Source organism: Rattus norvegicus, chromosome Y (assembly GCF_036323735.1).
Source record: "Rattus norvegicus strain BN/NHsdMcwi chromosome Y, GRCr8, whole genome shotgun sequence".
Taxonomy (NCBI): domain Eukaryota; kingdom Metazoa; phylum Chordata; class Mammalia; order Rodentia; family Muridae; genus Rattus; species Rattus norvegicus.
In genome coordinates this window covers 41,126,830-41,149,544 of record NC_086040.1, presented here as the reverse complement: position 1 = coordinate 41,149,544, position 22,715 = coordinate 41,126,830, and the positions used below count along the sequence as shown (strand labels likewise).

The window sequence follows — 22,715 nt, the reverse complement described above, 5'->3', positions numbered from 1 at the left end:
TGTAGAGACCCTTGAATAATTAGAAATATTCAAGTTGTTCCTTTACAAATGAATGCATGAAGAAAATGTGGGTCTTTTACAGATTGAAAAAGGAAAACATGTAATTTTCAGGACAATGAATGGATCTTGTGAAAGTCATCATAGATGAGATAATCCAGATCAAAAAAGAAAAATGGGAGACATTTTCACTTTAATCTGAATGTTAATTCTCCACACTATTTCGGTTTGATTAGTTTAGTGTAAATTCAAGGGATGCGGTCCAGACTGTCCTCACTTTGGGACGTACAAATGAACTTATGGATTGCAGAGGAACACTGTCAAGAACAGGAATGTCAAACGTGAAGAAAGAGGGAAGAGGATGACAATGGAGGGAATATAGAGATGTACAGTTAAGTTGGGAAACATTTGAGGCATGGAAAGGAATCCCAATGCAACAGAAATAAAAAAATATTTTTTTTTGCAGTGGTAACTAAAGATTTATAGCTATAAGGACAGGAGATAAAACATTGATTGGGTGTATCTATGTGATTTTCAATAGTAAGAAACTCACGAAAATTATGGATTTCAACTCTCAACAAACCTATAGTACAGAAAATGAAATATATAGTCCTTAAGGAGACAGATGTGAATATCTCTGTTGTAAAGATAAATGTGTTATATTGTACACATTATATGTATAAAATAATATATTTATTTGTTTACATTTCAAATGTCATTTCCCAAACTGGTTTTTCTTTCTTAAATTCCCTAAGCTATTCCGATCCTCATTTTTCTAATATGGTGCTCCCCACTTCGACTTTTGCCCTCTAACATCCCCCTTCTCTTTGATATGACATCTCCACAGGACCAATTGCTTCCCTTCCCAGATATGGCAGTTGAGGCAGTTGTCTTCCCCATATGCTCTGGTATCTATGTAGCAGAAGTCTTGGACTGGCCAAAGCATATACTAGAAGGTGGAAAATTTCCTGAACCTCTGAAGGGTAAGCTTAATTGATACTGTTGTTCTTCATATTGGGTTCCAAATCCCTCCAGATCCTTAAGTCATTCCCCTATCTCTTCCTTTGTGGCTGTCAGGTGCTGTCAAATGCTTAGGTGTTTCTGCATCTGTCACGGTCAGGTGATGGCAGAGCCCCACGGAGGACAGACGTATTAGGCTCTTATCTGCGAGCACATCTTGACCTCAGGAATAGTCTGAGGATTTGGAGTCTCTGGATGAAATTGTTCTTCTGGTCGGGTGGTCTCTGGATTGCCTTTCCTTCAGTCTCTGCTCCATTTTTGTATTTACATTTTTTAGATTGGAGATTTATAGGTAAAAAAATGTGAGCTGTGTGGGCAGCACCACCCCTTCACTGGGGGGCATGTCTAGCTACAGGAGGAAGTCTCTAGTTGTTCTATCTATTTTCCTGCTCGGTATTTAAACTACCACCATCCCAGTAAGTTTCTGGGATACACTTGCATCTCTGGCATCTGGGATTTTCCTGGGGATACCCAAGTTCACCACCCACCACTGACGCTTATTGTTATTTACTCCACGTTTCCTCTGAATTTCTCTCCTGTCTCTTTTAATTGGTGCAACTCCCACCACTTTATCCATCATTTTCCACATCTAGCTGGATTCTTCCACTCCACTGCATTCCATGACTATTTTGTTCTCCCTTCTAAGTGGGTTCCAAGTATCCGCCATTTGGCCTTCTCACATGTTACCCTTCATGTTATAAAAGATTTGTATAGTGGGTATTCTGTTAGCAGGGCTAACATCTACTAGTCACTAAGTCCATCCCATGTTATGTCCTTTTCGATTTCTGTTACTTCACTATTTTCATGTTCCATCATTTGTCTACAGAGTTCTTGGTGTCCTCATATTTAATACCTAAGTAATGTTCCATTGTTTACATATAGCACACTTTCTGTATTTATTCCTGAGTGGAGATGAGGTATATCATGGTTCTTTCCAGCATTCAACTGTTATAAGTAAGACTGCTGTGAATATCTTCAACCACATGTCCACGTTATGTATGGATCAAGTTTGAGTATATGTGTTGAAGTGAGTGGTAAAGCTGGTTTTCAAGTAAAGCTGTTTGCAGTTTTCTCTGGACCTCCACACTGATGATATCCAAAGTGGCTATCAGCTACTAATCCCGCAAGCAGTGGAGGAGTATTCCACTTTTCCTACATCCTAGCCCACTCTGCTACTGCATTAGTTTTTTTTTTGTCTTAGCCAATCTGATTGTTTTAAGGAAGACTCTTATGTTCATTTTGATTTGCCTTTATGTGAACTAAGGATGTTAAACATTTCTCGATATGTTTTTCACCTATTGAGATACATCAGTTGAGAATTCTTGGTTAGCTCTCTAATCCAGTTTAAAAGTTGGGTTCTTTGTTGTGTGGGAGTTTACCTTTCTGAGTTCTTATATTTTTAATTTTGGCACTCTCTCAAATGTAGGGTTCATAAAACTCTTTTCCAAATGTGTAGGTTGTTGTTTTCCTATTGGTAGTGTACTTGGCTTTAAAGAAAGTTTTCAGAATTATGGGATTTTGTAAATTGACTGGTGATCTTAGAGCCTTTGGTGTACTGTTCTGAAAATTTTCTCCTGTGCAAATGTGTTCTAGGCACTTTCTGACACTGCCCCTTCTATTGGCTTCTGCATATGTGATTGCGTGTGGATTTCCTTGATGTGATTTGACTTGAACTTTGAAGAAGGAGATAGAAATTGTTCAATTGGCACACAGCTATATACAGAACAACAGTTAGGGTAACATCATATCTTAGAACGATTTGGTTTATGTATAACCTACTTAGTCATAAAGGAAATGCAAATCAAAACAACCCTGTGATTCTATCTCACATCAGTCAGAATGGCTAAGATCAAAGACTCAGGTGACAGCAGAGGCTGGAAAGGATGTGGAGAAAGAGGAACACTCCTCCATTGTTGTTGGGATTGCAAACTGGTACAACCTCCCTGAAAATCAGACCTGAGTTTCCTCAAAAATTGGTCATTGCACTTGCTGAAGACCCAACTATACCTCCCCTGGGCATATACCCAAAAGATGCTCCAACATACAACAAAGACAAATGTTAAACTATGTTCATAGCAGCCTTATTCATAATATCCAGAAGCTGGAATTAACCCAGATGTGCTACACGAGAAGAATGGATACAGAAAATGGCCTATATTTACACAATGGACTAGTACTCATTTATCAAAAATAATGAGTTCATGAAATTCATAGGCAAATGGATGCACCTAGAAAATATCATCCAGAGGGTGGTTACTCAATTACAGAAAAACAAAGTATGCACTCATTTTTAATTGCATATCAGAGCAAATGCTCAAGTTAACTATGATACAATGCACAGACCACATGAAACTCAAGAAGGAGGACCAAAATGCAGATGATTTACTCCTTCCTTGAAAGAGTAAATAAAATATCCATAAGAGGGGTAGGGAGATATTGTTCTTTGGAGACTGAAGGAATGACCATTCAGAGTCTGCTGGACATGTGACACACACACACACACACACACACACACACACACACACACACATATGCACCACAACTATTTTGGATAAAATAAGGCTTTCAGAGTTTATCATTTGAAGGAGGTACACAATATTTACACAGGGAACTAGGAGAATTCAGCTGAAGAACTTTTTTGTTTTCTGGCTGTACTGAGAGCTGAAAACCAGTTGGTAAGAGTGCCTACACACTTGAAGGCAGAGATAAGACCATCTTTTCTGCTCCAAGTTACCTGTTGTTTGGACTCAAGGACACAATGAGAAGATCGAGTGTTAGAATAAGAAGTATAAAAGAGAGTGAAGAATCCCAACTTATAGTGCCAGTAAATATCTTCAAAAAAATTTGAAGAAATCTTCCCCAACCTAAAGACAGAGATGCCGAAAAACATGCCAGAAGCCAAAAGAGCTCTAAGTAGATCTTACCAGAAAAGAAATTCCTCACATCGCATGATAGTCAAAACACTAAATGCACAAAATAAAGAAAGAAGTTTAAAGGCAATAAGGGAAAAAGGTCAAGTAACATATAAAGTCAGACCTATGAGAATTACACAATGTTTCTCACCAGATACTATGAAAGTCAGAAGATCCTGCAATGATATACTCTAGACCATAAAAGAACACAAAAGCCATTCCAGTCTACTATTGCCAGGAAAATTCTCAATTAACACATATGGAATAACGAAGATATTCCATGACAGAACGAAATTTATACAGTATCTTTCTACAAATCCAGCCCTACGAAAGATAATAGGTAGAAAACTCTAACACAAGGAGGGAGACTACACACTATAAAAAGCAACAAACTAATCTTGCTATGAAGCCAAAAGAAAAGAGACACACAAACATGATTCTACCTCTAACAACAAAAATGACAGAAGCAACAATCACTATTCCTTAATATATTTTAACAACAATGGAGTGAATTCCCCAATAGAAAGACGTAGACTAAATGAATGGATACATAAAGAGTACCCAGCATTTTGTTGCATGTAAAAAGCACAACTTAGAGACAAAGAAAGACACTACCTGAGAGTATTAGGCTAGAAAACAAATTTTGAAGCAAATGGTCTGATAGATGGAAGCTGGATTTGCCATTCTACTATGGAATATAATCGATTATCAACCAAAAGTTTTCCAAACAGGTGAGGAAGGAAATTTCATATTTATCAAAAGATTATCACAGCAATAGGAACTCTCACTCCTAAATATTTTTGCTCCAAATACATGGGCAACTGCATTCCTAAAGGATACCTTACTAAAGCTCAAAGCACCCAATGTTCCTCACATAATAATAGTGGGAGATTTCAACACCACATTCTCTTCAATGGACAGATCATGGAAATAGAAATTAAACAAAGATCTAGACAAACTAACAGAAGTTGTGAACAAAATGGACATTACAGATATTTATAGAATATTTCATCCTAAAACAAAATAATATGCCTTCTTCCCAGCATCTCATAGTATTTTTTCCAAAACTAATCATATAACAAGTCACAAAACAGGCCTCAACAGATCTAAGAAAACTGAAATATGTCCATTTATCCAATCAAACCGTGAAAAACAAAGGCTGATCTTCAATATCCACAAAACATCAGCGAGCCCACACATACCTGTAAGTTGAACAGTGCTCCACTCAAAGATAACTTGTCAAGCAAGAAATAAAGAAAGATTAAAGACTTTTTAGAATTTAATAAAAGTGATGGCACAACATACATATGCTGTACTCAACAATAAAAGAACCTCTGGGAGAATCACCATTGCTTACCTCAAGCAGTATTACAGGGCAATAGTGATTAAAAAAAATCAATGACAAAAAAAAAGTTGTATTTGTACAGATCTAGGAATGTTGATAAGTGGAATAGAATTGAAGACCCCAAGACAAACACACACATCAATGGTCACTTGATATTTGACAAAGAGGCCAAAACCATCCAATGAAAAAAAAAATTAGGATTTTCAACAAGTGGAGGGCAGCATGTAGAAGTATGCAAATCGATTCATTTTTATTGGTCTAATCAAACCTTAAGTCTGAGTGGATCAAAAACCTCTACATCAAACCCAATAAACTGAAACTATAAGTAGAGAAGAATCTTGATCACATGGGCACTGGGAAAAATTTCCTGAACTAAACACCACTGGTTTGTACTGTAAGATCAAGAATCAGAAATGAGACTTCATAAAAATGCAAAGATTATGTAAGTCAAAGGACACTGTTATTAGGAGAAAACAGCAAACAAATGATTGGGAAAAGATCTTTATCAATCCTATACCTGATACAGATCTAATATCCAAAATATACAAATAACTCAAGAAGTTAGACACCAGAGAGCCAAATAATCCTATGAAAAATGGGGTGCAGAGCTAAACAGAGAATTCTCAACTAAGGAATAACAAATAGCTGAGAAGTGTGTCAAGAAATGTTCAACATCCTTAGTCATCAAGGAAATAAAAATAAAAATAGTCCCGAGGTTCCACCTCACGGCAGTCAGAATGGCTAAGATCAAAAACTCAGGTGAAAACAGATGTTGGTGAGGTTATGGAGAAAGAGGAACACTGCTCCATTATTGGAGGGATTGCAAATCTGTATGATAACTCTGGAAATCATTCTGAAGTTTCCTGAGAAAATTGGATAATGCCCTAACTGAGGACCCAGCTGTACCTGTACTCTGCATACACACAAAAGATGGTGCAACATACAACAAAGACACATGCTCCACTATGCTCACAGCAGTATTATTTATAATAGCCAGGAACTGGAAAGAATCAAGATTCTCTTCAACTGATGAAGGGATACATAAAATGTGATATATCTGTACAATGTTCTACTACTCCACATTAAAATCAATGAATTCATGAAACTCATAAGAAAATGGATTGACCTAGAAAGCGTCACCCTTAGTGAGGTAACCCAATCACAGAAAAGGACACATAGTATGCACTCTCTGATAAGTGCATTTTAGCCCAAAAGTTCGAATTCGGCAAGATATAATCCACAGACCACATGATGTTCAAGAAGAATGATCAAATTATGCAAGCTTCACTCCTTCTTAAACGGCGGAACAAAAAACATTCACGGGAGTTTATGTGGAGGCAAAGGTAGAAGTAGAGACTGAAGGAATTCATGCCCCACCTGTGGGTCATATACATATATACAGTCACCAAAAGTATATAAGATTATTGACGCTAAGAAGTGCATGCTGACTGGAACTGGATATAGATGTCCCAGAGACACAGCCAGAGCAGGTCAAATTCATAGTTGAATGCTAGCAGCAAAACATTAATCTGAAAATGGAACACCAGTTGCAGGAATTAGAGAAGCGGTTGAAAGACCTGAAGGGGCTTGCAACCTCATAGGACAACAATGCCCAACAATGAAAGGCCCCAGGGAGTAAAGCATCACCCAAAGTATATACATGGATTGACTCATGGCTGTAGATGTATATGTAGCACAAGATGGCCTTTTTGGGCAACAAGGGGAGGAAAAGCTCTTAATCCTTCCAAATGTGGACTCTTAATATAAGGAAGGTGAGAAAGATTAGACGGGTGGATGATGTGGATGGGAACACCATTATCGAAGAAGGAGTGAGAGCAGATAGATGACGTATGAACAGGAAACCAGGAAATGGTATATTTGAAACTTAAATTAAAAAATCATATAAATGAAAAGAGGATCCTCAGATTCCTTTGAATAGGTGGAGGAATATCTAATTTCCCTGTGTGCAGAAGAGGAATTTTTGCTGTCCCTCCAGGAAAAGGTGATAGATTTTTGATGTTTTAAAGTATAAGGGTGAAATAGGATCTCCCCTGGACTGTATGGAATGTGCATAGCTCCTCTTCCTCTTATGTCTGGAGTACTATTGAGCAGAAGTTGAAGGTTGATTGATACCTTGGAAATTATAGAACATTCCAGCCACACACTACTTCAGCAACTCCAAACTGAAAATCACAGTAAAGAATACACACCTGAATATCCATGGTAGGCAGTCAACAGTCTTAGAAGTCTTGTACGAGGCTCTAATGCAGTAGTCTTAGGTTCAGTATCTTATTCAAATATATGTCCATCTACACATTCCTCTGCATGTGAAAGGACACCTCTGTGTAAGGGAACACAATGAAGATAGTAGTCTGATTTGTGCTGGCTTTTAGACTCTTGTTTGAGAACTCAGTCCAGATTTCTCTGAGATCTCTTCGTCAGAACAGTGTTTCTCAGGACAATAAACTTAGAAATTTTAGAGAGGAAATGGATTTGGCATATGGGGAATGTGTCGTAATTCCTTGGCCTTCTGGAGTCCTCTTAATTGTATAAGTCTAAATCTTACTCAGTAAGATGGTGGAGGTAGGGAACTTGCACAGAAGTAGGATTGTTGTGTCAGTCATCAAAAAGGTAATATACCAGACTTCATGGGAAAAAGTTGTTATTGCACCGTGGACATCACCGGGATTTCTGAGAAAATGTGCAAAGGAGATATTGTATACCGGTTTGTTAGAAGTTTAAAATCTCTGGCTACTTCTAAAATTATAAGAAAAAACATTTTATTCTGGAGAAAATGTTAGTACCTCGTGGAGCAGAGGAAGATCCAGTATTGCTTGATCAGCTTCCTATTCTTTATCAGTATTTAGAATGTCCATATATTTTCATGGCATTTGAACGTCCAGGTAGCAATTCTTCCATCAGTCCTATAGGTTGCATTTCATTCCAGCAGTTGTCTTTGGGCTTTGAAGACTTTTGTCAGACAAGAAAAGATCAACACCCCTTCCTTCCATGGAGGAATGTCTCAGAATACATGTAGCAGAAATAAGTTTGTATGTAATCCTAAACAGTTGGGATATAGCAGGCTCACAAAATCAAGAGAAGAAGTGCTAATGATGGCCACAAGAGAGTGCAGGCATGAGTACGCCTTGGGCAAAAGAAGATATTTCAGGCCAATGTGGGCCTTTGGTGAAAGTGCTCTTGTCCACTATACAGAGAAAAAAGGTGAAATACTTGTGAGTAGATGTGGAGTTTTGATGCTCCCATAGGAAAAGGAGAGACACTGAAGTTCTTCTATGAAACGGTGACATTACAGACCCCATGGACAGAAGATGTGAATTTGAGAACAACTGGAGCAAAAGGTATCATTCTGATGTCCCTCCTAGAGGAAGTTTTGAATGTGAGACACAGTTAAGTGTTAATTTTGTGACATCTTTCATCAAAAGTAGCATGGTTCAGAATCATTCTTTGTCAAATAGGTTAGCTGCTGAGGACCTTTTTGAGTGGAAGTGGAGTTTGAGACCTGGGTGCCAGAGATGACTTCAGGAATTGTAAGTCTTATAAGACAGATATCGGACACTCTTATATACAGAATGTACATTTGATATATACTGGACATAAATCGATGATCTAAAGTAATGACGTTTAAGAGTAGAATATTAAAGAAACGTAGAATCTGCTTAAAGTGACAAATTATTTAAGGATAATGGAGTGTTCAAGCCTACCTTGAGCAGGCAAGCTAGGGCTACTTCACATATCGTATCTTCAGTTACACCATGGGAGGCCTGTCAGGGATCCAAGCATTAGTATTATTCAGCAGTCATGATTTTCAGTCTCTAAATCCTCTTGAAGCTAATCATCGACGACGGTTATAAGCATGAAGGATGGTATATAGGACAAATAATGAAAGTTTCACGATTTACTAACATAGATCATAATTAAGTGAAGTGCCTTTGGTCACATCTGTATTTTCTTAGTGGCCATAATTAGATGGACATGATCTAAAACTCCCTATTAGAGGGTTACATTTGATCTAAACATCCCTATTAGAAGGTTGAGTATGCTCTAAGGACTCTTTAATCTTGGTCCTCTTGGGCAAAAAAAAAAAAAAAAATTCTGAGATCTCAATAGTAAACTATAGTCATTCTTATAACTGATCTTGGACAGAAGGGGATGGTGTAAGGTATTATTTGTCAAAGAATAAAAACCTGAAGGCTACCAATCAAAGTGAAGTGCTGATTTCCCTTCATCTAAAGTGGATGGTGTTGAGATGGCTTGGAAATAGGTGCAGTTTGAGTAACCTGTGTTCATAACTGCAACTTATGGGGTCATACTGAACTGTTTTGCTAAACAAGAAAGTGCCTGGCCATTTTTAACCAATTACCAAGATCCAGTCACCTAACTGTGAAGAATGAAAAATTCTAGCTCACCTTTGGTGGTGGGAAAACATATGGTATTGCATAATTTTCTTCCAATTATTCTTTCCAGCTTCCATTAGTCAGCATGCTCTTCTATCAGGGTGATTGTCTGAACTGTGATGCTCCATTGATACACACACACACACACACACACACACACACACACACACACATACACACACACACATATGTGTGTGTGTATGTGTATCTGTACGTGTACGTATATGCATATGTATATGTATATGTATATATAAGATGTATACATGTATATATATATCATATATGTATGTATATGTGATGTATATATGTATACCTATGATATATATATATATATATATATAATGTATATATACATATATACATATATGTGATGTATATATGTATATATGATGTATATATTTATAAGTGTACATGTGTACACATCCATAAATGGGAGATGGAAAAATTGCATTTCTGAGAACCTTCTGTAGTAAGGTTGCATATATTTTAATTTTAGCTATCTGTACTCTGCCCTCTGATCTACACCAAGAATCTTATGATGTCCCACTGGGAAATTGGAATTATGATTGCCTGGCAATCTTGGTCAAGTTTGGCAATTAAGAAAAATGAAGTTAAATCAGGTATAAGATGTCCTTGTAATTAAGTGATGCTCTTGGGGCATCCAGAGCTAGAGGCTACAACTGAAACTCCTCACAAATATAGATGGAATCAATGAGACTTGCCCATAGGAGCCAAACCTGAGATTTCTCTGTGAGCATCAATCCATACCAATACTCCCTTGGCCAGGAACTGGATGTCTATAGTTTTTGTGGATGAAGATTCCATTTTGTACTACATTGAACTGCATGTTATTGAATCTGATTCTGGCTTCTACAGAGGTATGCCATGAGACCATGGGGCCTCTTTCGTCAGAAGTGAAGTGAATTGAGCCCACTTTCAAATAATCAAAGTTTGGGGGTCTTTCCTTTATATGAGTACTTGAGAGGACATAAGGCAACCAGGGAATGTGTAGAGTAGGCTCAGTTGTAGGAGGGAGGTCTGACATTCTGTTCAATGACTTAGGTAATTGATGGAAAAAGGAAGATCTTGACGCCTTTAAGAAAGAGAAAACTTTGAGATCTGATTGTGCAAAGGTATGTGTTAGAAAACCCTTGGAGTTGGGGTTGGTAATATGAAACATCCTGTGAAACATGAATGTCATTATTACCTGATTTGGTAAAGGATTTTCCCCAACAATGCCGTTCAATTTCTATACTTCTTTAGTTGGTAGGAATTTTACATCTTGTATTTAATATGGGGAAGTGCAGGCAACATCCCAGGCCTTTTTTAAACAGCCTGCATGACTGTCTCTGGATCTTTTGCTCATTCAGTTTGTCTTAATATGTCCATATATTGGCAGCAACAAAGGGTGCTCTTGATTTCTAGTGATTGGATTGATTCCATCAATCAATGATTCTATATATAGGAACTGGGACCTCAAACCCGAGTGGAAGAACATATTTCTCTACCCACCATGGTAAAAGGTAAAAGCCTTGAATTTCTATTATTTAGAGTATATCCATGTGAGGTAATTCAAATTCGTGAGGGACTGCTTTAGAATACAAGGTATGGCATACTATTTTTTGGAAAAGCATGTCTCATGTCACCTTGTGAATAAAGGAATGTGTGAATTTCCTTTGGTCAAAGGAAGTGTACTCCATCAAGAGGTGAGAAAGATCCGAGGCCACACTGATGGGGAAGGAGTCATATCATCATTCAGGGTGGTTCTCATGGCCTCGTCAAAGAGGAATGAGTCTAGGACGTATATCAGAACAGTAGAGTTCTGAGAAGAGATTCACAGAATGGGAAGTTCTGAGAAGATCTTTAGCAAAAGTGAAGTCCTGAATGTATTGGTTCAGAATGTGGAGGTCCCTAGTCATATTTTGAAGAAAAGAACTATCCACTTCACCCATGGTCAGCAGGGGAAGGTTATCGGCTACACTGGGTCTTGGAGAAATGTTCTGCCTCTATCTCAGTAACTTCTAAGTATGTTCTCTATATGTATACCCTATATATCTTTTAGTCCAGGCAATGGTCACAACAACAGTATAAGTGGTTCAGGAAGCGGTGATGTTTCTTCATGGATGTGTTCAGCTACACACATATGTGAATAAAATATAGGAATGGTGTATATTTTGATGACCTACTTTAAGGCACATAGTATAAGAGTCAATTTAGCTTTGTGTCTTCTGAACTAGGATTTAGAAGCAGAGAAATATAAGATACCATTGTTTGCATATGTGTTGTATGAATACCTTGAATAAAGAGGTTAGTTTTAAGCAAACTTTCTTAATACCTGTGTTCTGTGGCATAGGACGAAGGGCAGCTCTAGTGATTCTTTAGTTCCACAGGTACTCCAAAATTCCCATAGTACACAGGGAGGAGGTCTGAGACAATTGATGTGCACTGGGAATAATTTTTAGAGCCCTTTCAATAGAATTTGATTTCCCAAGCCCCCATTTGCAGAAGCTGAGGGTCTAAAATCTACTGGGTGGATTGAAGTAGAAAATTGACCCACAATCCTACTGGAAAGACAGGGAATGTTAGATGATCATTCATGTAGGATGCGTGGTATAACACTCCCTTGGTCTGGCAGCTCTTTAAGGAGAAAAGACAACACCACTTGATGGGAATAGGAATATAAAAGGGCCATGTAAGTCTTCAAGCAGGTTTTAAGCCTCTTTACCATAAAGGATCTAGGGCAATGCTGTACTTTGGCGAGTACTGACATGCTCTACAATATAAGAAGAAGGAGTAAGTTAACACTGGGTAAAGTGAACCCCATGTAAGAAGGAAAACTCTAAAGCACTATTGAAAATGAAGAGAAATTTCTTCAGGCATAGTGTATATAGGTGCCATACACACTTCTGTCAACAGAAAAGGTCCCTGGTACCTTATACCAGGATAAAGTTTCCAGCAGTAATCATAAGTTTCAAATTCTCATTCAGAGTTTTATATATTCATAATTTCTGTTAATGCAAGAGAAAAGACAGGAACATATTTCTTCTGCCAAAGGCTTTGGATAATTGTTTCTGGCTAGGTTAATCCTTCTGGTTCGTTCAGCTGTTAAGATCTAAGCAGAAATGTTGAAATTATTACATTTCTATTGATTTGTCTGATTGCAGTTTGCAAGGGTTATATACTCTGATTCCAAACTTCGACTCTGGGACTTCAAACCGGAGTAGAGTCGAGTCCCTGGATTATAGAAGGAGTCACTTTTGAAAATATGTCTGATCAGTTAGGTATACAACTACTTTGTTGGAAATTCAAGGGCCCAATATTCAGAGAGAACATTTAGGAGGACTGGAAAGAGCGAAAAGGTCACAGAATCCTTCAGGCAAAGGTTTACCTTGGGTACTGGGAGAAGAGAGTCAAGTGCAACTGTTTTCACAGTCCAGAATAACCATGTGTCTGGAGACTATGAGGCGTGCTTGCCAGAAATTAGGGAATTTGCTCTTACATATTGGGTGGTAATCTCTGGATTTATCTTTTCCTCAAGCAGTTAAGCAGCAGGATAATCATGGACAACAAAGATGAAACTGCTCCATTTTATGTTACAAACCTTAAAGGCAGAACGTAGGTTAGGGCTCAGATTTGCACTGACATGTCTGAGGACATCATGTCCATGTGGTCTGCCATTCCTTCAAACATTTATGTATGCCTGGCCACCCAGGTCAGAAGGAAAAATTAAGACCTCTTAGAAGAATAGAACTGAGATTCTCTGGATAGAGGTGGATTCTCGGAAGAAACCATTTTCAGGGGATATTAATTTAAAGTTTCCTTAAGAAAAAATAAACATCTGTATGAGAATTCATTTCATTTGCTTCTCTGTATGTTCTTTATCAGAAGAATTTGTATTAAGCCACGTTCAACTTTAAGGGTATGTCTAGATTTTCTTATTCAAAGAAAGGGGAATATATTCATCTTACTTTGAAGAATATGCTTGTCAGGGGCTCTTCATTGCATCCCAAGTGAACCTCCAGTTTACCTTGAACTGACAGAGAAACCAGGGAAAAATTAGGAAACATATCTGTGGCATAGTCCATAATATCAAGAAATAGTGTGGGTTTCCTCACCCTAAATTAATATCTAAACTTCCTTTGGACAAACTAGAATGATATGAAGTAACCTTTCTTTCAGGGATAACATATGACACCTCCTTAATCAAAGAAAGAATAGATGAGTACCCCCGAGTAAAGAAGAGTTGCTGATGTCCCTGTGACAGGAAATTGTTTTGAGTATTCAAATTCCCCTAGTATTTGAGAAAAAATTAAATTGCTTACAATAGCTCAAGAGGTCCTACATTGCTTCATCTTCTAATGGTACTTCACAGTCTAGCATATACACATCTTTAGCTGAATCTGCAAGAGACTGAATATAGATTCCATGATTCAAGAAAAGTTGGGGGTGTCCTAAGCCTGATTGCCTCCTAAAAACTATATTCAACCAAAAAGAAATGAGCACCAGACTGATGACTTCACAACATATCATGTGACCTTACACAAGGAAGTAGCATGAGATTCCAGGATTTGCTCCCTCCTTTTGGATTTCAGTGAACCTTCAACAGAGGGATCAATGCTCCATGGTCTGAGGTAAAATATTCCATGGGCCCCAAGCAAAAGGGATGGTTCTGAGAGACCATTTGGTCAAATGAGTAACTCTAAGGCCTAATCATCCTGAGCAGAAAAAAATACCAATGTTTTTGAAAGGAGAAATGTCTTAAACCAGTTTGAAAGTAAGGGACTATTCCTGATTACCTTCTATAGAAGACTATGGTCCCAGCACTCCAGGGCTCCATATTTTCAGATAACTCAAGAAAATTCTTATCTCCAAGGCCTCCACTACAGACTTGACAGCAATCTGAGATTTATTCTGAAATCTTGTGTCAAAGTCACTGGATCTAAACCCTATTTAAACTTACTATAAGCCGCACAGGTATGGGTGTGAGGGATATTGGCCTTTCTGGTGAGAATCTTAGATAAGTGGCCTTGGATCCAGGCTGGGATTTTTATTCATTGGCCAAGGGACCTCAATCCATTGTTCTTGGAGATTTTTTGGTGGTCAGAGTTGTATTGGCTATGCAATAAGGTTTGAGGAACAAGTTCTGGTCAGCCACAAACAAAGTGAGAATCTTCTATGGATTCTTGTTCACAAGGATTCAGTTTCAGGTACACTACAGCAGAGGCTGAATGTTTGAGACACTCCTCAGTCACAAGGTCAATTCTAGATTTTGGTCTATCAGATGGCCATGTCTCTGACCCCTCCATTGCAGACAGAGGAAGAATAAAGTGTTTTTATTCCAGGGCAGTTGACTTCTAGTGTTTGTCGTTTTATAGGTATTTGAGTCCTTTGATGTTTAATGATATCGGACAAATGATTGGTTTTGTCTATTATTTTTCTTGTTAAATGTCGAATTATGTTTCTGTGGCTACCTACTTTATCTCTTTTTTGTGTTTTTTAAAAGTAGAGTGTGTTCTTTCTTTTTCTGGGTGTAGTTTCCTGCCTTGTACTGGAATTTTCCATCTATCATCTTTTGTAGGATTGGATTTGTGGAAAGATATTGTGTAAATTTGCTCATGACATGGCATATCTTGGAATCTCCATCTATGGTAGTTGAGAGGTTTTACAGTAGCCTGGGCTGACATTTTTTTTCATTTAGGATCTGTGTGATATATGCCCAGGATTGCTAGCTTTCACAGTCTATTTTAAGAAGTGTGGAATACTGATTGCTCTCCCTTTTTATGTTACTCGACCTTTTTCCCTTACTGCGTTTAACATTTTTTTCTTTGTTTGTGCACTTTATATTTTAACTATTATGTGATGGAAGAAATTTATTTTCTGCTCCAATTTTTTTGGAATTCTTTTTGCTTTTTGTACGTGCAAGGTTGTCTCTTTCTTTAGGTTAGGGAAGATTTCTAGTATAATTTTTTAGAAGATATTTACTGACCCTTCAAAGTGGGAGTTTCATTCTCTTCTATACCTATTATCCTTAGGTTTTATCTTCTCATTTTGTCTATGATTTCCTGGATGTTTTGGGTTAGGAGTTTTTTGTTTTGTATTTTTGGACAATTGTGTAACTGTTTTCTATGGTATCTTCTGCCCCTGAGATTCTTTTCTATATTTTATATTCTGTTGGTTGATGCTTGCGTTTATGACTCCTAATATCTTTCCCAGGTTTTCTATATTCAGAGTGTTCATCTTTGTGTGGTTTGCTGTTGTTGTTGTTGTTTTTGTTGTTGTTGTTGTTGTTTTCTGTTTCCATTTTTACTTCCTGATGGATTTTTCAATTCCTCCAGCAGCTTGGTTATGTTGTAATGTAATTCGTTAAGGGATTTTTGGGTTTCCTCTATGAGGTCTTCTATCTCTTTACATCTGTTGTCTTGTATTTCTTTGATGGAGTTATTTATGTCCTTCTTAAAATCCTTTAACCTCATCATGTTCAGTGATTTGAACTACAAACTTTTCTATCTCTTTTCTGGTGTGTCAGGGGTATACTGGGCTAGCTTTGGTGGGAGAACTGGTTTCTGATGATGTCTAGTAACATCAGTTTATGTTCCTTAGGGAATTATACTTGCCCCTCACCATCTGGAGTTAGCTGGTTTTGCTGTCTCTGAAAGTGGCTTGAATTCTCTCTTAGCCTGTGTGTCAACAGTAATGGGACCGTTGTTCTCTCTTGAATTATCTTGTGTGCCAAGAACTGTGGATAAATTTCAGCTATATGGAATAGATAGAAACAAAAGTATGCTGTAACAGACTGCACCTCTTTTCGTGGGTTCTGAGCACTCCAGGAAGTTACCTCTGAGAAGAAAAAGTCTTTCCTGTGCTCTTGAGTGTGTCAGCACTCCTGGAAGTCCATCTATTTCCTCATTGGATCTGGGGACAGAGAGCTGAGGTACAGGTTCAGCTCTGGGAACACAGCTCTGGGTCCTCTTGGTTTTTAAACTTTCACTGGAACAGCTCAAAAAAGAAATTTGACTCCCTGATAAGTAAGTGCCTAGGAATCATCATCTCTCTGTCTCTTCAGAGATGGGACCACAAACATATGGCAGCTGGCATTTTCACATGGATGCTGTGAATTAAACTTAGGAATCTCATTCTTTCATGTCAAATATATTCCCAGCTGAGATAATTGTTCAGTGAACAAAGTATTGTTTTGAATATGACAGAGACTATCTGTGACAAATTAAAATGTTTAGGCAATGTCAACTAGGTCATTGAATTGAAGAACTCACATAATTACTACATGATGGTCTAACCAATGCACGGGATGCATATTCATTAAAATGAAGAATAGTATAAAGTTTATTTATGCAACTTACTGAATCATGTAATAAATAATAAGTCTCCACTAATGTACTATGTCCATAATAGTGTATAGATTAGGAATGAATAGAAAGTATTATGAACTTTCTTCTATAAAGATTGCATTATAGTACAAGAAAAAAGAAAAAAATGAATGCATAAATCAGTGTGTTGGAGTTGATAGTATGCAAGTAGTTGAAGAATCTATTTTAGAAATAAGGTCATGGAGATTGTCATGAGGAAGTGACATTTAAGTTAAATTAGATGAAAAATAATTGATCTATATTTTGGGCAAAATTACAGTAAATATAAGGATGATAAGAGGACAAAGACCTTGACATATCCAAAAAAGTAAATATGAGAGTAGTTTGTATTGATTAAGAGATAGAAGAACGGTCCAAATAAAGCTGAATCTCAGGCAATGTCTCATATGGGAATATAGAAACAATGTTAGACATATAATTTTTATTTACTGAAAATGTCTTAGAAATCATTGAATAGTTTTAAATAAGTTTGTTTAACTCACAATGTATATAGTAAGGGACTCTGGTTACTTATGAATTATGATATGATACAGAGAATGATTTTAAGGATGTTTTTGAAGTCTATCTGGAAGTAGTGTCAATGATAATGAAAAAGAGTCATATCAGAGAGCTATGATGGAAATTGTTGTGTTTGGTAGTAGAATGAGGGTGGGTTGAGTAGGAAGAAAAGAAACCCAAAGACTTTTTTTGAGAAAATGAAAAGATGTTGGTGTTATTTACTCTGATGTGGAATGTTTCATGATAAGTGGATTTAGGAGAATTATAAAGGAATTTATTTTAGACCCTTGAAGATGCTTGAAAGAACCTCTAACTCACTAGACATTCCTACCTACTGTTCATGGTTTGTTGATTTAAACCATTACTCAGACCATTATTAGCTGTTATATAAAAAAAAAACTTACATTACTATCTGTATTTTTTCAAGGTGTATCTGGGAGTACTTATTTAATTAAGAGCAAACCTATGATTATACTACATGCTTATTTAGTATATTCAGACAAATTATTTGCCCATTTACTTACTACAAACAGTTTGTATTGCAATTAGAATTTAATCCAAGTTCATTGGTGCTGACACACTGTTTGATTAGAATATAATAGCTCATGAATGTGAATTTCACAGAAAGAAATCATTTGCTCAGATTTTGTAAACTTACAAACCCTAGAAGAGTAAAAACATGTAATAAATTCTATCTCTTCTACTTTTAATCTTTAGTATTTTAGTGTGTTATGATATACATGCAAAAATTCCTAACCCAGATGATTTTAACTATAATATCCAGTACTATTAAACATATCAATAGTATTTTACAAATATGAATAATCTATGCTTTCAGAAAATTTTCATCAAAGGAGCAAGAAATTCTTCATAACTTCAACACAACATGGCCTTTGGGAACAGAATAAAACACAAATAAGGAAAGGCGGAAAATGATTGACACATGCACTGTTCTTGGTTTGAAATTTAACAATCATGCTAGTTATAGGATACAGCTTTGAAATTCGAGTCAATGAGAGGATGAAAAATACTGAGGAAGAGTAGGTAAATTGAATTCTTGCTACATGAACAAAAACACTGGATCTGAAGGTAAGGTACATTTTATATAATGACCCTCGTCTTCTGACACTATTTATTCAATGCTTTGGTATTTGTTCGTATATTATGTTCCAAAAACATATCAATGATTCTGGTTATTCTTAATTAATGAACATGCATTTCAGCTGATTTAATATTCCACATTATCTTAATATTCTTCTGTATTTTTCAGTATGAAAATATAATTATTTTGATTAGAGTAAAATTTTATTTTTTATCTTATGAGAGAAGAAATTATTAATCAAGAATGGATATTTGATATTTTCTAAAAGATTATAATAGAGGTTGAAACTGTATATATAAGATCAACCATTTATACCTTTTCCAAATGAAGCTCATTGAAATGTCAGTACACATGTAGTACATAAATGGAATGATACATAGGAATAAAAACATCCCCTATGTATCCAGAATCATCTATTATCACCATGATGAAAGCCAATATTAGGAAGAGAAGATGGTACAGCCACTTTGCAGGAAAATCAGCTTCATTCAAAATGAAGATTGAGCTGGGAAGTGATTTGACTAAGTGTAGTTAAGAATAATGTAAATGCCCAAAAATTGCAATCTCACTAAGTGGTATTTCCTCGTTGCAGGAGGTATGTTGTTAGGGGTAGGCTTTGAGGTTTCAAAAGACTGAAGCTATTTCAATCTAGTTTTCTCCACCTTCTGCTTATGGTCTGAGATGTAATCTTTCAGCAACCTCTGCCTGTTTATCTTTACTCTGATATCATCCATCACTGACTCTGATATTCTGGATTATAAGCCCAAATAAAGTATTTCTTTTTTAAAGGAAAGAATAATATTAATGAGTTTAATGTTATGAGAAGCAGACCTTGTTTACCTGATATGGTTGCCTTTTCCTTTCTTAGCTTGTGCCATCAAACTTCTGCTATGTTGAATGAGAAATCTCCATATTCTCTACTCTCACATATTGCAGTTTGTCACTTGGCCCTCAGGACCCCCTTATACCTGGGGCTGTATTTTTGTTCTTGGAAGTTAGAAAGTTTGGACTTCCTGACTTTGGAGGCAGGGTTAAAAGTAAAAGAGAAGTGAGTGATATACATACCACAACTCTTCTATTTTAGTATGTAAATGGGGGTTATTAGAGGATGGGATTACTGAGGTGAGCATAAAGGAAAGGTGCTGCTTTATTTGAAATGTTTTCTTACCTCATTCTGTGCCCCTGTAAAGGACCAGTCTTATCTCTCAGGCCTGGCCATGTTCCTGTCACTCCTCACCTGCCTATCTCTTGCAGCTCTTAATTCTAGTTCCTACTTCTCACTCTAGGTTTCATCTTGACCAGATTTAGTTCATTTTTCAGTGCTCCTGCTCTGAAACGTACACAAGTTCTTTTTCTTTTGTTTTATTTTCAAACTTTCAAGGTTTATATTCGTTTTTGTTTTACCTCTTTTATGGAAGCCTTAGAGGAGAATCATTCATGGATGTCTCTTTTGATTGGAATGAGAAAATAATGAAAAAAATCTTTTTTTTAAATTACAGGACATTTTCATGTCTAAGTTTTTCTCTTACATACACCTGCCATGCTAGTTTATCTCCCTGTCTTGTCTTTAGTCCTTTCCTCCCCTTGCTATTTGGATACTGCCTCTTAGGACTTACTGCAGAACCATAAATGCTGGCATACACAAGGGAGGTGTTGATTCTTCATCACTTTTCTAACTTTTTTTCTCCCTTCTCTCATGATCTGTTTGAATAAATTTGGATCTCTGTACTCAATAGTATATTGCTATAGTGCTTGGGCCATGAAAATATCTGTTATTGTTGCCTTGTCATAGTTTTACAGCTCAGGTTTGGCCTAGTTACACTTTGGGATCTAAGTCCAAGAAGTTTGAGGACTTTAATAAAAACTTGTCAGGAGCTAAAAATACCTTTAAATGATTTCTTAATACATGACACCTAGAAAACCCTTTCATAAATCATGGATAAAGCAATCTGAGATTCTTGTTTCTGTAAAGTACTTAAAAATATGAAAGGGAGAAAGGCCATGGCTTGCTCACTCTTGTCATTAGATAGGGCGCTCAGATATGAGTTGTCCTGCGATTTCTGGTTAGAACATAAAGATGTCTTTGGTAGTTTGCATTACCAGATTTCTTATGTTAATTCCCCCTTTTGCTATTGTTTTGGTTTTCTGTCTTCATTGTTTCCAATAGGACCATAGCTCCCCACTCTGTGTAGATAAAAGGTGGGTCCAGTACAGCTGTTATTGTTCTGGCACACAAACTACTTTTTGGGAACAAATGTTCACCACTGTATAGTTGACAGTGGTTTGAAATTCTTTCCTTGTCCTCAGTTTCTTGTAACAACATATTCTTTACATCTTCTTTAATTAATTGTATTGACCTCCCTGTAATCGTATTATGTATCTGTGTGTATGGAAGAAAGATTTTCTTTAAATATTCTGTGGTTTGTGTGTTTATTCTTCCATAAAGTATTTCCCAACACCACATGACCTCAGGCCATTACTAGGAATTACTGTATGCTGGGAACATTGGGGGAGGATAGTGTGAAATTAATCACTGTCCTTTGTTTCAGAGATTTTTATTTTTTAATAAGTAACCAATACTATACAAATAGCTAACAAACTCTTCTGTTCCCCTTCCTGTATGGCTGCTGGTGTAAATAAAATGCATTTTTTCATTGATAAACAATAATAAAATCTCATAAAGGCACAAACATACTTAAAGACAGAAAATATTCACAAAGGAAAATCCATTTAAAATGGAGATAAAATATAAACAAAATGAGATCAAAAGACCCATTCAGAAACATGATATTAAAAATGTCATTGTCAAGTTACAAATTTTTAAGATGAGATAATAATAATATATACTTAAGAAGAGATGAAAACCATTAAATGCAGTGTGTGCCCAAAATGTTCACTCAAAATATAGTATATACCAAAGAATGGAATGGAGCTCTCATTCTTGCTACTATAGAGGCAAAATGGAAGAATTACTATTAGGCTAAACCCAACCTAGATTTCATAGTGCCAAACTATCAAGAAAGCTAGTGTTTCAAAAATACCACATTAAGCAAATATCGATAATAAAAACAAATATAAAAATAAGAAAGTATTGAAGACCAGCACTAGTCCATGATAATCTGATAGGGTGCATGGGATTATTTCAATATTCTGGTATCTATATGGACCTGTTTAGTGACACAGTATATGGTAAGTTTGGAGAAGTTACTTTTAGGTGCAAAGAAAAAAGGTATATTCTCTAGTTTTAGGATGAAATGTTATTTAAATATCTGCTAAATCCATTTGGATGATTATTTCTGTTATTTTTAATGTATCAGTTTAGTTTCAGTTGCCACAAACGGTCAATTGATGAACTTGGGTATTGAAATCTCCTACTATTATCGTGTTGGCGCCAATATATTCTTTGAGGCTTAGTGATTTTCTTTTGGTGAATTTAGGTGCCCTAGCATTTGAAACATAGTTGTTCATAATTGATAGTTCATCTTAGTATTATTTTTTCTTTGACAATTATTTTGTCCTTCCTTATCATTTTTGATATCTTTGGTTGAAAGTCAATTTTATTCAATGTAAGAAAGGCTATTTCCGTTTTATTTCTTGGGACCATTTGCTTGGAATTTCTCTCCAGCCTTTTACCTTGAGATAGTGACTGTCTATATAATTAAGGTATATTTCCTGTATGCAGCAAAATGTTCGGTCCACTTTATTTATTCAATCCCTTAGTTTATATATTCTTATTGGAGAATTAAGTCCATTGATGATAAGAGATATTAAATAAAATTTATTGTTCTTTCCTGCTATTTTTATTGTTAGAAATGGAATTACTTTTGTGTGGCTATCATCTTTTGGGTTTGTTGAAAGATTAATTCCCAAATTTTTCCTAGGGTGTAGTTCCTTTCTTGTGTTGGAAGTGTCCATCTACTATCCCACGTAGGGCTAGATTTGTTGAAAGATGTTTTGTAAATTTGGCTTTGTCATGGAGTATCTTGGTTTCTGCATTCATGGTAAGTGAAAATTTTACCAGATATCCAAGCCTGGAGATCC

General features: G+C 36.4%; 1 long non-coding RNA gene across 11 annotated transcripts in view; it reads right to left on the bottom strand.

Moving 5' to 3' along the window:
• Window positions 1-22,715, bottom strand: part of LOC134484393 (uncharacterized) — a 194,101-nt gene that overhangs the window by 122,744 nt on the left and 48,642 nt on the right. For 3 of the 11 annotated variants that reach the window (XR_010061835.1, XR_010061832.1, XR_010061837.1), the window contains exons 2-3: window positions 13,658-13,722; window positions 8,997-9,056 (exon numbers count right to left, since the gene is read on the bottom strand). This is a non-coding gene — a long non-coding RNA (uncharacterized LOC134484393). Of the gene's footprint in view, window positions 1-7,484; window positions 7,616-8,078; window positions 8,480-8,996; window positions 9,057-13,657; window positions 13,723-14,011; window positions 14,415-22,715 lie in introns of those variants that run through there. The other 8 variants (XR_010061839.1, XR_010061840.1, XR_010061831.1 and 5 more) reach the window with 7 other exon arrangements.